The sequence below is a fragment of the Pinus tabuliformis genome, chromosome 6 (genome assembly GCF_031772625.1).
Source record: "Pinus tabuliformis cultivar Carrire ecotype Pingquan chromosome 6, CPIR1, whole genome shotgun sequence".
Lineage (NCBI taxonomy): Eukaryota > Viridiplantae > Streptophyta > Pinopsida > Pinales > Pinaceae > Pinus > Pinus tabuliformis.
The window spans coordinates 763,839,582-763,853,726 of NC_142292.1; the positions used below are offsets into that span (position 1 = coordinate 763,839,582).

The window sequence follows — 14,145 nt, forward strand, 5'->3', positions numbered from 1 at the left end:
ACTACTTTGAAGCATAGTTTTTATCTGTTTTAAGCTTTTGTAAAAATGAAACCTATCTCGAGTCAATTTCAGTTATTTTCAAGACTCGTTAAACTCATGAAAATCCCGAGATTATTTTGCTATTTTTCATTCTCGTAAAACAAATGAAAATGCCGAGTTCTTTCCGTCTTTTCCTGCTCGTAAATTAAATTGAAAGTCGGCCATATGAGTACATTTTTATCATTTTTTCGAACTCATTAAAATTTATGAAAAAGTGAAAACCATGAGTACATTTTTATCCCTTTTTCGAACTCGTTAAAACTTACGAAAAAGTGAAACCTCAGAGTCATCTTTTAAGCCCTTTTCTGACTCCTAAAATATGAAAAGATTGCCGAGCGTTTCTTTTACACTCGTTAAAACGGAATTAAAAGACGGTCCCCTTATAGCTCTTTTCTGACCGTAAAATCAGGAAAAGATTGCCGGGTTTTTGTCGTTTCAAACTCGATACGGAAATAAAACGATGTGTCCTTGATCGCTTTTTACTTTTCAGGTCAGTGGCACTAATTATGAAAGTACTCCTTGGTCGCAAGATCAAGCGGTCCCCCCAAGTATTATTTTATACTTTTTCGGGCTTGAGGGACACAAATCTACGAAAAAGTTCAACTTGGAGTCTTCTTAAGTTTTTCAGACTCTCTAAAATTGAAAAACACCGAGTTTCTCCTATACTGGGCTTGTTAAACATTTCACAGTAAAGGACCTGTTCAATTACAAACAGGAACGAACCACTCCTTCCTAGGGTTCGAATCAAAACTAGGTTGGACTCATCCGAAGGATGAGCTTATAATCAAGCATATGTTATCCTCCTCAAGCTTGTTAAAAATAAAGAGGTACTTGCCAGAAATGGTGGGGGAAAAGAGAGAAGAATGAGCCTATTTGTTACCTTTTGTCTCAGAAGAAACTTTATTACCACTCTTGGACACGACACTTTTCATTCACCTGGGTTGGGAAATCTTTTACCTCACAGTCTGTTATCACAAAATCAGTAGTAAGGGCTGCAACCAAGTAAGATTTTATGTAACTCTTTCAACCAGACTTTAGACTAGGAATTAGCCTTCCTAGTCAGAGAGGGCTCTCTCACAGACTTTTGATAGAAATCAATCACAACAACAGAGGGCTAACTCTTCACACACTTATGAAAATAAAGCTGGTTGGACACACATCAAATTTGGTCTTCATTGGGCTATGGAGTCTCACACATTTAATAAACAAAAGTACAGTCATTTCATGGAAGTCAAGGCTTTTTGCATCAGATGTTCAAACATATTTCACATAAGCCACAGCTTGCTAAACATACAGGAAGTCAGAGCATTAAAAATGAATTCTGAGTGATTATGCTATAACAAGGCTGTAAAAGAACATTGAGAGAATACACCACCATCACATTTGAACAAAATAATCCATTGAGAATCTTGAGAAGAAACAACCACTGTTTTACTATTACTGTAATAAGTCTTTACATTGGCCCAAATAAACTCTGATTTTGTATAAAATATCCAACCCTTATTACATTCCTCTTTCAGCTCTATATAGAATGCTTCCTCTACCTGATTCGAGCTCCCTCCTCCCCCGTGAGGAGAGCTCAATAATTTCCCTATGATGACACCTACTAACTTTTTAAAACCAACTAATAAATACAGCAGGCTACTAATCTACAGCACTGGAATTCTAAAGCAAATAAAATCCTAATTCTACATCACGCTGGACATAGCATTTATTACAATTAAGATTCCTCCTTGCAGCTTTGACACCTAGCTTTGACACCTGGCTTTCTCTTCGTTCAGCTGAGATAGCATGAGATGGCATAAGATGGGCAATTAATGTCCCATGCTGGCTTTGAATACCAAAGGCTTTGATCTGTTCTGTATTGACTGAAAATATCCCTAAACTTTCGGTTCTGGTCCCCCATCACCGAGTATGCAGCAGTGCATACTTTAATTCTTTAATAACCCAAGAGAATAGGGTAACACCATGCTCCTGACATGCTGGAGGCTTCCTTGGTAAACAAGTGTAACACAAGAATGGATACAGAGTTTACCATTAAAACCTTCAATTCTCTAAGAAGTGGACACTCCCCCGCGCAAACATTATGGCAATCATTTTTGAGACACTGAATGTGGTCTTCCCATCTGCAAACACTCGAGCCAATGTTCCAGCTCCTGTGGACAGCAAACCACCTTGTAGGCCCTTCGTGCTAACCTTGAGGACATGACTTTTGATAATAAGAAAAGGTTCACACCTTCAATAACTTCTGGTAGTATGCTGTGACAACACTTGACTCAGAAAACAATATGACCATTGCATACTTGAGCATAAAATATATCAAAACTTGCAACTTTACATGCTTCGTGACTAATTTATATGCCTCAACAATTGAGCTTGCAGGTTTTCGACTGTCTTTTGAAATACATAATAGACTCACAACCTGTGGATGGTGTAAAGACCTTGGAGGATCCCTGAGAAAAACTGTTGGCATGAAGCAACCAACAATTTTGCATTCTCCTCGAAACTATACTCAATCCAAAGCAGCAGAAAACCTCTGTTTATCCTCTGTAGTCAAAGATACTCTAACCATATTCCTTTGGCTTAAATGGGCATTTTCATCCGAGCATTAGCTGAGAAATCTTCAAGATTTAGCCGATAAGTAAGACTATCAAGAGTACCACCTGCAGTTTGCATCACTTTGTTCGGTGATTGCTCATGTGTGTTTGTAAAGATGTTCCTTGTTGCGCTGACTACCTTTGTTCCAGGGGTCACAAGCAATCTTGGGTCAAGACCATCTGCAACAGGCTGGGAGAAATAGCCCACTAAAGGAGCCATATGTATCCTGCCTATAGTGGGAAACATTTTTCCAGTAGGACCAAGGAACTTGTCCCTCACAATCACATATGTTTCTAGCATTCTTTCATTGAGTAATAATATTCCCTTGGGCTCTGATATTAGAATATCTGCTTTCTCTGGCAAAATCAACCTCTTCAATTTTTCCCCTTGATCACTGGTATATGCTGACCCAAAGATAATATACACGCACCAATATGCAGATCAATCTGACATTATGCACTTAATAACCAGGAATTCCACTGTAAATGTTTGCATATCCTTTTTCTGACAATCACACTCGACCAGCACGAACCAAAGCTTGCAATCTGACAATTGCTTGCGCACAACGCAGAGTTCTTGCAGCCTGCTTTCGTTCACGAACATGGGCTTGTAAACTTACAATACATTTAAGGCGATCAAATTCCCGGCAGGCCAAATAGGCCCCGACAACTGCTTGTATATCGATCACTGCAGAAACTTCTGAGATTCTATCTGCAATTCCAGTTCTCTTCTTCCATCTTATCTGGAAAGAAATTTCCCTCACAGTATGGCCAACGAGCAGCTGTGGTGTTGCTCTTTCCCCAAAACTGGCTATAAATGTTTGTCAACTTCAGAACGATTCACCATGTTCCTGTACCTCTTTCGGAATTGGCTTTGAATCTAAATCGATGGCCATTTATGAGGTGTAGAAAGAACCCTATTGATTATGATGGGCTGGATGCTGAATCCGTCGATATCACCGTCATCCTCCATTTACAGTGCCATGTGTTCATTACCATGCTCTGATGCATGCCATGTGTGCACATTGCTGTCGTTCAATCATCAGTGCAGAAACTCGACTTTCCACCCTCTTGTTTTTATGTAGGTGGTATTAAATGTGCATAGAAAGCTAGAGGCAAAGATCGGAATCTTGACCTCAGCATCCCCAATGTTCGTATCTCACCAAGTCGGCGAAAGGCACCATAGATATCTCCAAAGATAATGGAGTAAATGGTATACCAAATCTGTATGTCCATGAAATAAACAAGTACTATTGGAACCCAGAGGGCAATCACCACGCCAATGTTGTTTTTTGCGTTTGGAGAAATTCATGCCATTCGAATGCACTAATATGCATTATCACGATAGCCTTTGTAGGCCCAATCAATGGATGAATCTCATCGTAGTAGCTGAATGCCAGTTTGGTTACAAGAAGTAGGATCTAGAACATTGTGTACTTGAAGAGAGAAAACTGACTTTCGTGCATTGCCCAACCAACATAAAGTCAAGGCTGTGCCCACCACATCAGGATACTCACAATGCGCCATTTCGAGCTTTCAATAAATCGCTTTATCATGGGCAATAAAAACAATATTGCCCCAAGTACATTAGGAACCAGATTAGAACACGATTGCAGAAATGTATAATGAAGGGCTTTCCCACTTGTCACCAAACCGGTTCTTGAAAATTTTACCAAGACCAATTGGGTTATCCATGCGTGAGCATAACAGACTGGGAGGATGATTACCCATGCAGCAGCAACGACAACTTTCAAAACATATCTTAGAATTTCTGATGACTTCATGGCTTTCCTTGCTTTCCAGCTAAGAATTATATCTAGAATAGCTTGAACAAGCTTTAATATTGCGGTGGTGATAACAATACTCAAGATCTTTTCTAAAAACAACTTCATTAAAGATTCCAGTTGGCTGGCTCGATCCATTCCAGAAAAGAATTATCATTCCCTGTAAAGACAAAATATGGAAGGTCCACATTCGATCAAAGCTTCTAAGAATGTGCCAGAAGGAACGGATTTCAACAAAGTTCATCTTGCCCAGCCATCTGTTTCTATCAGTTAAAGGCTTTTCTTTAGAGTTACAGCCATCTCCTGGTAGCATATAAAAACAAAATCTGCATCTGCACGCATTGGCCATCCTAGCCGAAAACAATCCACTGACCAGAAATATTCATTCAGATCATCATAATTCCTCCATTGAGAATGTTTTGCAGTGCCATCCTTGCTTCTCTTGGCTTCCATTGCAATGAGTTCATAGATGAGGGTCACAACTTTTCTGAGAAAGGACTCCTCATCACCTCCATATGTTGGCTTTACATTTTCCCCTGTTGTAGGACTCACCTTGCCAGCTAACATCCCATACAGCTCAAATGCCATATGATGGTAGATATAACAGAGGCACTCTGGCATAAACCGTAGGTTTGCAGCCTCCCCCCAAATAAGAAGGTATAATCCCATATAAAGAATTTTCCGCTGCTGCAGATCCTGTTGGATGTTGGGTAACCAAAGGCTGGATTTACGTCCTAAATACTTGTGCCATTTCCTGTGAGATTCCCACTTGATGCAGATTTCTGAAAGAAAGCAGAACTCTGTACAATAGGCATGCTAGGATATTGACCTCCACTAGATACCAGAACTTTGACCAATATAGTGGGATTATAGAGAAAACCTTGAAGATGAAAAACACAGCAGTATTATTTGTATATTGATGATAATAACCTGCACTGTGACATGTCGAGCCAGACATTCCCACAGAACCCATAGGAGACAAAAGTGATATGGGTGAGTTATGGTTTCGGACAAATCCCCAGTTTTGTAGCGCGCTACGAAACCACCTAAACCTGTAGCGCTGCGAAACTGCTAAACAGGATTGATGCGCTGCGGAAACACTTTGCCCTGAAACTAATCTAAGCAAATTTGGCAACAGAATTTTCAGTGATAACAGTGGCTCCACTTGGGATAGTGTGCCCTTGTGGTACACTAAGAACATGCAGCTCCAGTGCCTTATCCATTTGTGACAAACAGAAATTCGCTTGACAAGCATGACTGTAGGAGAAAGAAAGCTACATCTACTGAAAAAAGAAATGCTCAGTTAACCTTGAGCTTATTTGCATTTACCTATACCTACCTACCCTAACAATTTCAACTTCTTTCTGTTCAATCAATATGAAATTTCCAATGTAGCCAATCCTCTGCTTTATCTGATATTTGATTTCTTTGACCGCATTGGAGTTCAGAGCCAATCTGACAGTGTGATGACCGCTGCCACTGAAACTGCCTCTGATCTTTATAGGAAAACTGAAACACTGGAGAGTAAAACTCTTCCATGTAATCAGCTATAGGATCCCAGAATATATGATCAGCTTGATTTTCCTTGTAACTTTCCAGCTGTGCAAACTGATCTTCAACCACAGTGTTCAGTTCCTCAATCGTGAAAGAGAAAGGAACCAACATTGTCTCCTTGCGTTCTGCCATAGAAAATTTCTGAGAATAATGATCATGATCATGAAAATTGTATGCCTGAATTTGTCCTTCTAAACCTTCAATTTCTTTTTCAAGGTCCTTGGCAAATTCATCCAAAAATCTCATCCTTTCCTCTGCCTTGCAGTCAAAGGATTTTAGATATGAGGATAAGGATAAAGAAAAAGATTCATTTGTTTCTTCTTCACTATGATCATCATTCCATTGTTTGAAACCCTCAACTGAAGGAGAGTTTACCACCACCTCTGACCTATCTATCCATTCCTCCAAAAACATAAGCCAAAAGTCTTGAAATGACTTAATAGATTTGGTAGGAAAACTTTGAATCCATTGTTTGCATTTCCCTTGAAGTGAATCATAAAATAACATAATGCAAACATCCTCATGTTTAACTCTAAGAAGCTCAGTAAAATGACAAAAATCTGTTATATGCCTCAAGGTTAAACTCAAATCTTCTCCGTTGAATTTTGGACCATTCCTTAGAAAATATGCATCCTTGGGAAAATGATTTGGGAAACCATGAATTCCTGAGAAATCTATGCATGCATACCTTGAACTAAGAATGGCAGCTTCTGGGTCCTTCATAACTCCAGTGGAATCACCATGAATGTGTGAACTTTGAATTCTTCAACAATGGAGTCGCCAAGGTAGGTTTGCAGCCTCGAAAATCATTTGAACTCCTACTACCTTCAGAAATTCAATCTTCAAACTTCGGGAATAAATAATCATCAGACTCCCGGCAGACGCACCAAAATGTTATCACAAAATCAGTACTAAGGGCTGCAACCAAGTAAGATTTTATGTAACTCTTTCAACTAGACTTTAGACTAGGAATTAGCCTTCCTAGTCAGAGAGGGCTCTCTCACAGACTTTTGATAGAAATCAATCACAACAACAGAGGGCTAACTCTTCACACACTTCTGAAAATAAAGCTGGTTGGACACACATCAAATTTGGTCTTCATTGGGCTATGGAGTCTCACACATTTAATAAACAAAAGTACAGTCATTTCATGGAAGTCAAGGCTCTTTGCATCAGATGTTCAAACATATTTCACATAAGCCACAGCTTGCTAAACATACAGGAAGTCAGAGCATTAAAAATGAATTCTGAGTGATTATGCTATAACAAGGCTGTAAAAGAACATTGAGAGAATACACCACCATCACATTTGAACAAAATAATCCATTGAGAATCTTGAGAAGAAACAACCACTGTTTTACTATTACTGTAATAACTCTTTACATTGGCCCAAATAAACTCTGATTTTGTATAAAATATCCAACCCTTATTACATTCCTCTTTCAGCTCTATATAGAATGCTTCCTCTACTTGATTCGAGCTCCCTCCTCCCCCGTGAGGAGAGCTCAATAATTTCCCTATGATGACACCTACTAACTTTTTAAAACCAACTAATAAATACAGCAGGCTACTAATCTACAGCACTGGAATTCTAAAGCAAATAAAATCCTAATTCTACATCATGCTGGACATAGCATTTATTACAATTAAGATTCCTCCTTGCAGCTTTGACACCTAGCTTTGACACTTGGCTTTCTCTTCGTTCAGCTGAGATAGCATGAGATGGCATAAGATGGGCAATTAATGTCCCATGCTGGCTTTGAATACCAAAGGCTTTGATCTGTTCTGTATTGACTGAAAATATCCCTAAACTTTCGGTTCTGGTCCCCCATCACCGAGTATGCAGCAGTGGATACTTTAATTCTTTAATAACCCAAGAGAATAGGGTAACACCATGCTCCTGACATGCTGGAGGCTTCCTTGGTAAACAAGTGTAACACAAGAATGGATACATAGTTTACCATTAAAACCTTCAATTCTCTAAGAAGTGGACACTCCCCCGCGCAAACATTATGGCAATCATTTTTGAGACACTGAATGTGATCTTCCCATCTGCAAACACTCGAGCCAATGTTCCAGCTCCTGTGGACAGCAAACCACCTTGTAGGCCCTTCGTGCTAACCTTGAGGACATGACTTTTGATAATAAGAAAAGGTTCACACCTTCAATAACTTCTGGTAGTATGCTGTGACAACACTTGACTCAGAAAACAATATGACCATTGCATACTTGAGCATAAAATATATCAAAACTTGCACCTTTACATGCTTCGTGACTAATTTATATGCCTCAACAATTGAGCTTGCAGGTTTTCGACTGTCTTTTGAAATACATAATAGACTCACAACCTGTGGATGGTGTAAAGACCTTGGAGGATCCCTGAGAAAAACTGTTGGCATGAAGCAACCAGCAATTCTGCATTCTCCTCGAAACTATACTCAATCCAAAGCAGCAGAAAACCTCTGTTTATCCTCTGTAGTCAAAGATACTCTAACCATATTCCTTTGGCTTAAATGGGCATTTTCATCCGAGCATTAGCTGAGAAATCTTCAAGATTTAGCCGATAAGTAAGACTATCAAGAGTACCACCTGCAGTTTGCATCACTTTGTTCGGTGATTGCTCATGTGTGTTTGTAAAGATGTTCCTTGTTGCGCTGACTACCTTTGTTCCAGGGGTCACAAGCAATCTTGGGTCAAGACCATCTGCAACAGGCTGGGAGAAATAGCCCACTAAAGGAGCCATATGTATCCTGCCTATAGTGGGAAACATTTTTCCAGTAGGACCAAGGAACTTGTCCCTCACAATCACATATGTTTCTAGCATTCTTTCATTGAGTAATAATATTCCCTTGGGCTCTGATATTAGAATATCTGCTTTCTCTGGAAAAATCAACCTCTTCAATTTTTCCCCTTGATCACTGGTATATGCTGACCCAAAGATAATATACACGCACCAATATGCAGATCAATCTGACACTATGCACTTAATAACCAGGAATTCCACTGTAAATGTTTGCATATCCTTTTTCTGACAATCACACTCGACCAGCACGAACCAAAGCTTGCAATCTGACAATTGCTTGCGCACAACGCAGAGTTCTTGCAGCCTGCTTTCGTTCACGAACATGGGCTTGTAAACTTACAATACATTTAAGGTGATCAAATTCCCGGCAGGCCAAATAGGCCCCGACAACTGCTTGTATATCGATCACTGCAGAAACTTCTGAGATTCTATCTGCAATTCCAGTTCTCTTCTTCCATCTTATCTGGAAAGAAATTTCCCTCACAGTATGGCCAACGAGCAGCTGTGGTGTTGCTCTTTCCCCAAAACTGGCTATAAATGTTTGTCAACTTCAGAACGATTCACCATGTTCCTGTACCTCTTTCGGAATTGGCTTTGAATCTAAATCGATGGCCATTTATGAGGTGTAGAAAGAACCCTATTGATTATGATGGGCTGGATGCTGAATCCGTCGATATCACCGTCATCCTCCATTTACAGTGCCATGTGTTCATTACCATGCTCTGATGCATGCCATGTGTGCACATTGCTGTCGTTCAATCATCAGTGCAGAAACTCGACTTTCCACCCTCTTGTTTTTATGTAGGTGGTATTAAATGTGCATAGAAAGCTAGAGGCAAAGATCGGAATCTTGACCTCAGCATCCCCAATGTTTGTATCTCACCAAGTCGGCGAAAGGCACCATAGATATCTCCAAAGATAGTGGAGTAAATGGTATACCAAATCTGTATGTTCATGAAATAAACAAGTACTATTGGAGCCCAGAGGGCAATCACCACGCCAATGTTGTTTTTTGCGTTTGGAGAAATTCATGCCATTCGAATGCACTAATATGCATTATCACGATAGCCTTTGTAGGCCCAATCAATGGATGAATCTCATCGTAGTAGCTGAATGCCAGTTTGGTTACAAGAAGTAGGATCTAGAACATTGTGTACTTGAAGAGAGAAAACTGACTTTCGTGCATTGCCCAACCAACATAAAGTCAAGGTTGTGCCCACCACATCAGGATACTCACAATGCGCCATTTCGAGCTTTCAATAAATCGCTTTATCATGGGCAATAAAAACAATATTGCCCCAAGTACATTAGGAACCAGATTAGAACACGATTGCAGAAATGTATAATGAAGGGCTTTCCCACTTGTCACCAAACCGGTTCTTGAAAATTTTACCAAGACCAATTGGGTTATCCATGCGTGAGCATAACAGACTGGGAGGATGATTACCCATGCAGCAGCAACGACAACTTTCAAAACATATCTTAGAATTTCTGATGACTTCATGGCTTTCCTTGCTTTCCAGCTAAGAATTATATCTAGAATAGCTTGAACAAGCTTTAATATTGCGGTGGTGATAACAATACTCAAGATCTTTTCTAAAAACAACTTCATTAAAGATTCCAGTTGGCTGGCTCGATCCATTCCAGAAAAGAATTATCATTCCCTGTAAAGACAAAATATGGAAGGTCCACATTCGATCAAAGCTTCTAAGAATGTGCCAGAAGGAACGGATTTCAACAAAGTTCATCTTGCCCAGCCATCTGTTTCTATCAGTTAAAGGCTTTTCTTTAGAGTTACAGCCATCTCCTGGTAGCATATAAAAACAAAATCTGCATCTGCACGCATTGGCCATCCTAGCCGAAAACAATCCACTGACCAGAAATATTCATTCAGATCATCATAATTCCTCCATTGAGAATGTTTTGCAGTGCCATCCTTGCTTCTCTTGGCTTCCATTGCAATGAGTTCATAGATGAGGGTCACAACTTTTCTGAGAAAGGACTCCTCATCACCTCCATATGTTGGCTTTACATTTTCCCCTGTTGTAGGACTCACCTTGCCAGCTAACATCCCATACAGCTCAAATGCCATATGATGGTAGATATAACAGAGGCACTCTGGCATAAACCGTAGGTTTGCAGCCTCCCCCCAAATAAGAAGGTATAATCCCATATAAAGAATTTTCCGCTGCTGCAGATCCTGTTGGATGTTGGGTAACCAAAGGCTGGATTTACGTCCTAAATACTTGTGCCATTTCCTGTGAGATTCCCACTTGATGCAGATTTCTGAAAGAAAGCAGAACTCTGTACAATAGGCATGCTAGGATATTGACCTCCACTAGATACCAGAACTTTGACCAATATAGTGGGATTATAGAGAAAACCTTGAAGATGAAAAACACAGCAGTATTATTTGTATATTGATGATAATAACCTGCACTGTGACATGTCGAGCCAGACATTCCCACAAAACCCATAGGAGACAAAAGTGATATGGGTGAGTTATGGTTTCGTACAAATCCCCAGTTTTGTAGCGCGCTATGAAACCACCTAAACCTGTAGCGCTGCGAAACTGCTAAACAGGATTGATGCGCTGCGGAAACACTTTGCCCTGAAACTAATCTAAGCAAATTTGGCAATAGAATTTTCAGTGATAACAGTGGCTCCACTTGGGATAGTGTGCCCTTGTGGTACACTAAGAACATGCAGCTCCAGTGCCTTATCCATTTGTGACAAACAGAAATTCGCTTGACAAGCATGACTGTAGGAGAAAGAAAGCTACATCTACTGAAAAAAGAAATGCTCAGTTAACCTTGAGCTTATTTGCATTTACCTATACCTACCTACCCTAACAATTTCAACTTCTTTCTGTTCAATCAATATGAAATTTCCAATGTAGCCAATCCTCTGCTTTATCTGATATTTGATTTCTTTGACCGCATTGGAGTTCAGAGCCAATCTGACAGTGTGATGACCGCTGCCACTGAAACTGCCTCTGATCTTTATAGGAAAACTGAAACACTGGAGAGTAAAACTCTTCCATGTAATCAGCTATAGGATCCCAGAATATATGATCAGCTTGATTTTCCTTGTAACTTTCCAGCTGTGCAAACTGATCTTCAACCACAGTGTTCAGTTCCTCAATCGTGAAAGAGAAAGGAACCAGCATTGTCTCCTTGCGTTCTGCCATAGAAAATTTCTGAGAATAATGATCATGATCATGAAAATTGTATGCCTGAATTTGTCCTTCTAAACCTTCAATTTCTTTTTCAAGGTCCTTGGCAAATTCATCCAAAAATCTCATCCTTTCCTCTACCTTGCAGTCAAAGGATTTTAGATATGAGGATAAGGACAAAGAAAAAGATTCATTTGTTTCTTCTTCACTATGATCATCATTCCATTGTTTGAAACCCTCAACTGAAGGAGAGTTTACCACCACCTCTGACCTATCTATCCATTCCTCCAAAAACATAAGCCAAAAGTCTTGAAATGACTTAATAGATTTGGTAGGAAAACTTTGAATCCATTGTTTGCATTTCCCTTGAAGTGAATCATAAAATAACATAATGCAAACATCCTCATGTTTAACTCTAAGAAGCTCAGTAAAATGACAAAAATCTGTTATATGCCTCAAGGTTAAACTCAAATCTTCTCCGTTGAATTTTGGACCATTCCTTAGAAAATATGCATCCTTGGGAAAATGATTTGGGAAACCATGAATTCCTGAGAAATCTATGCATGCATACCTTGAACTAAGAATGGCAGCTTCTGGGTCCTTCATAACTCCAGTGGAATCACCATGAATGTATGAACTTTGAATTCTTCAACAATGGAGTCGCCAAGGTAGGTTTGCAGCCTCGAAAATCATTTGAACTCCTACTACCTTCAGAAATTCAATCTTCAAACTTCGGGAATAAATAATCATCAGACTCCCGGCAGACGCACCAAAATGTTATCACAAAATCAGTACTAAGGGCTGCAACCAAGTAAGATTTTATGTAACTCTTTCAACCAGACTTTAGACTAGGAATTAGCCTTCCTAGTCAGAGAGGGCTCTCTCACAGACTTTTGATAGAAATCAATCACAACAACAGAGGGCTAACTCTTCACACACTTCTGAAAATAAAGCTGGTTGGACACACATCAAATTTGGTCTTCATTGGGCTATGGAGTCTCACACATTTAATAAACAAAAGTACAGTCATTTCATGGAAGTCAAGGCTCTTTGCATCAGATGTTCAAACATATTTCACATAAGCCACAGCTTGCTAAACATACAGGAAGTCAGAGCATTAAAAATGAATTCTGAGTGATTATGCTATAACAAGGCTGTAAAAGAACATTGAGAGAATACACCACCATCACATTTGAACAAAATAATCCATTGAGAATCTTGAGAAGAAACAACCACTGTTTTACTATTACTGTAATAAGTCTTTACATTGGCCCAAATAAACTCTGATTTTGTATAAAATATCCAACCCTTATTACATTCCTCTTTCAGCTCTATATAGAATGCTTCCTCTACCTGATTCGAGCTCCCTCCTCCCCCGTGAGGAGAGCTCAATAATTTCCCTATGATGACACCTACTAACTTTTTAAAACCAACTAATAAATACAGCAGGCTACTAATCTACAGCACTGGAATTCTAAAGCAAATAAAATCCTAATTCTACATCACGCTGGACATAGCATTTATTACAATTAAGATTCCTCCTTGCAGCTTTGACACCTAGCTTTGACACCTGGCTTTCTCTTCGTTCAGCTGAGATAGCATGAGATGGCATAAGATGGGCAATTAATGTCCCATGCTGGCTTTGAATACCAAAGGCTTTGATCTGTTCTGTATTGACTGAAAATATCCCTAAACTTTCGGTTCTGGTCCCCCATCACCGAGTATGCAGCAGTGGATACTTTAATTCTTTAATAACCCAAGAGAATAGGGTAACACCATGCTCCTGACATGCTGGAGGCTTCCTTGGTAAACAAGTGTAACACAAGAATGGATACAGAGTTTACCATTAAAACCTTCAATTCTCTAAGAAGTGGACACTCCCCCGCGCAAACATTATGGCAATCATTTTTGAGACACTGAATGTGGTCTTCCCATCTGCAAACACTCGAGCCAATGTTCCAGCTCCTGTGGACAGCAAACCACCTTGTAGGCCCTTCGTGCTAACCTTGAGGACATGACTTTTGATAATAAGAAAAGGTTCACACCTTCAATAACTTCTGGTAGTATGCTATGACAACACTTGACTCAGAAAACAATATGACCATTGCATACTTGAGCATAAAATATATCAAAACTTGCACCTTTACATGCTTCGTGACTAATTTATATGCCTCAACAATTGAGCTTGCAGGT

The 14,145-nt window shown here is 39.6% G+C and overlaps 2 pseudogenes; both read right to left on the minus strand.

The window, feature by feature from the left end:
- Nucleotides 1-3,907: 3,907 nt before the first annotated feature.
- Nucleotides 3,908-5,393, minus strand: LOC149260955 (callose synthase 3 pseudogene; annotated as a pseudogene).
- A 4,375-nt stretch (nt 5,394-9,768) lies between these two features.
- On the minus strand, nt 9,769-11,254 carry LOC149260956 (callose synthase 3 pseudogene; annotated as a pseudogene).
- Between the last annotated feature and the right edge of the window lie 2,891 nt (nt 11,255-14,145).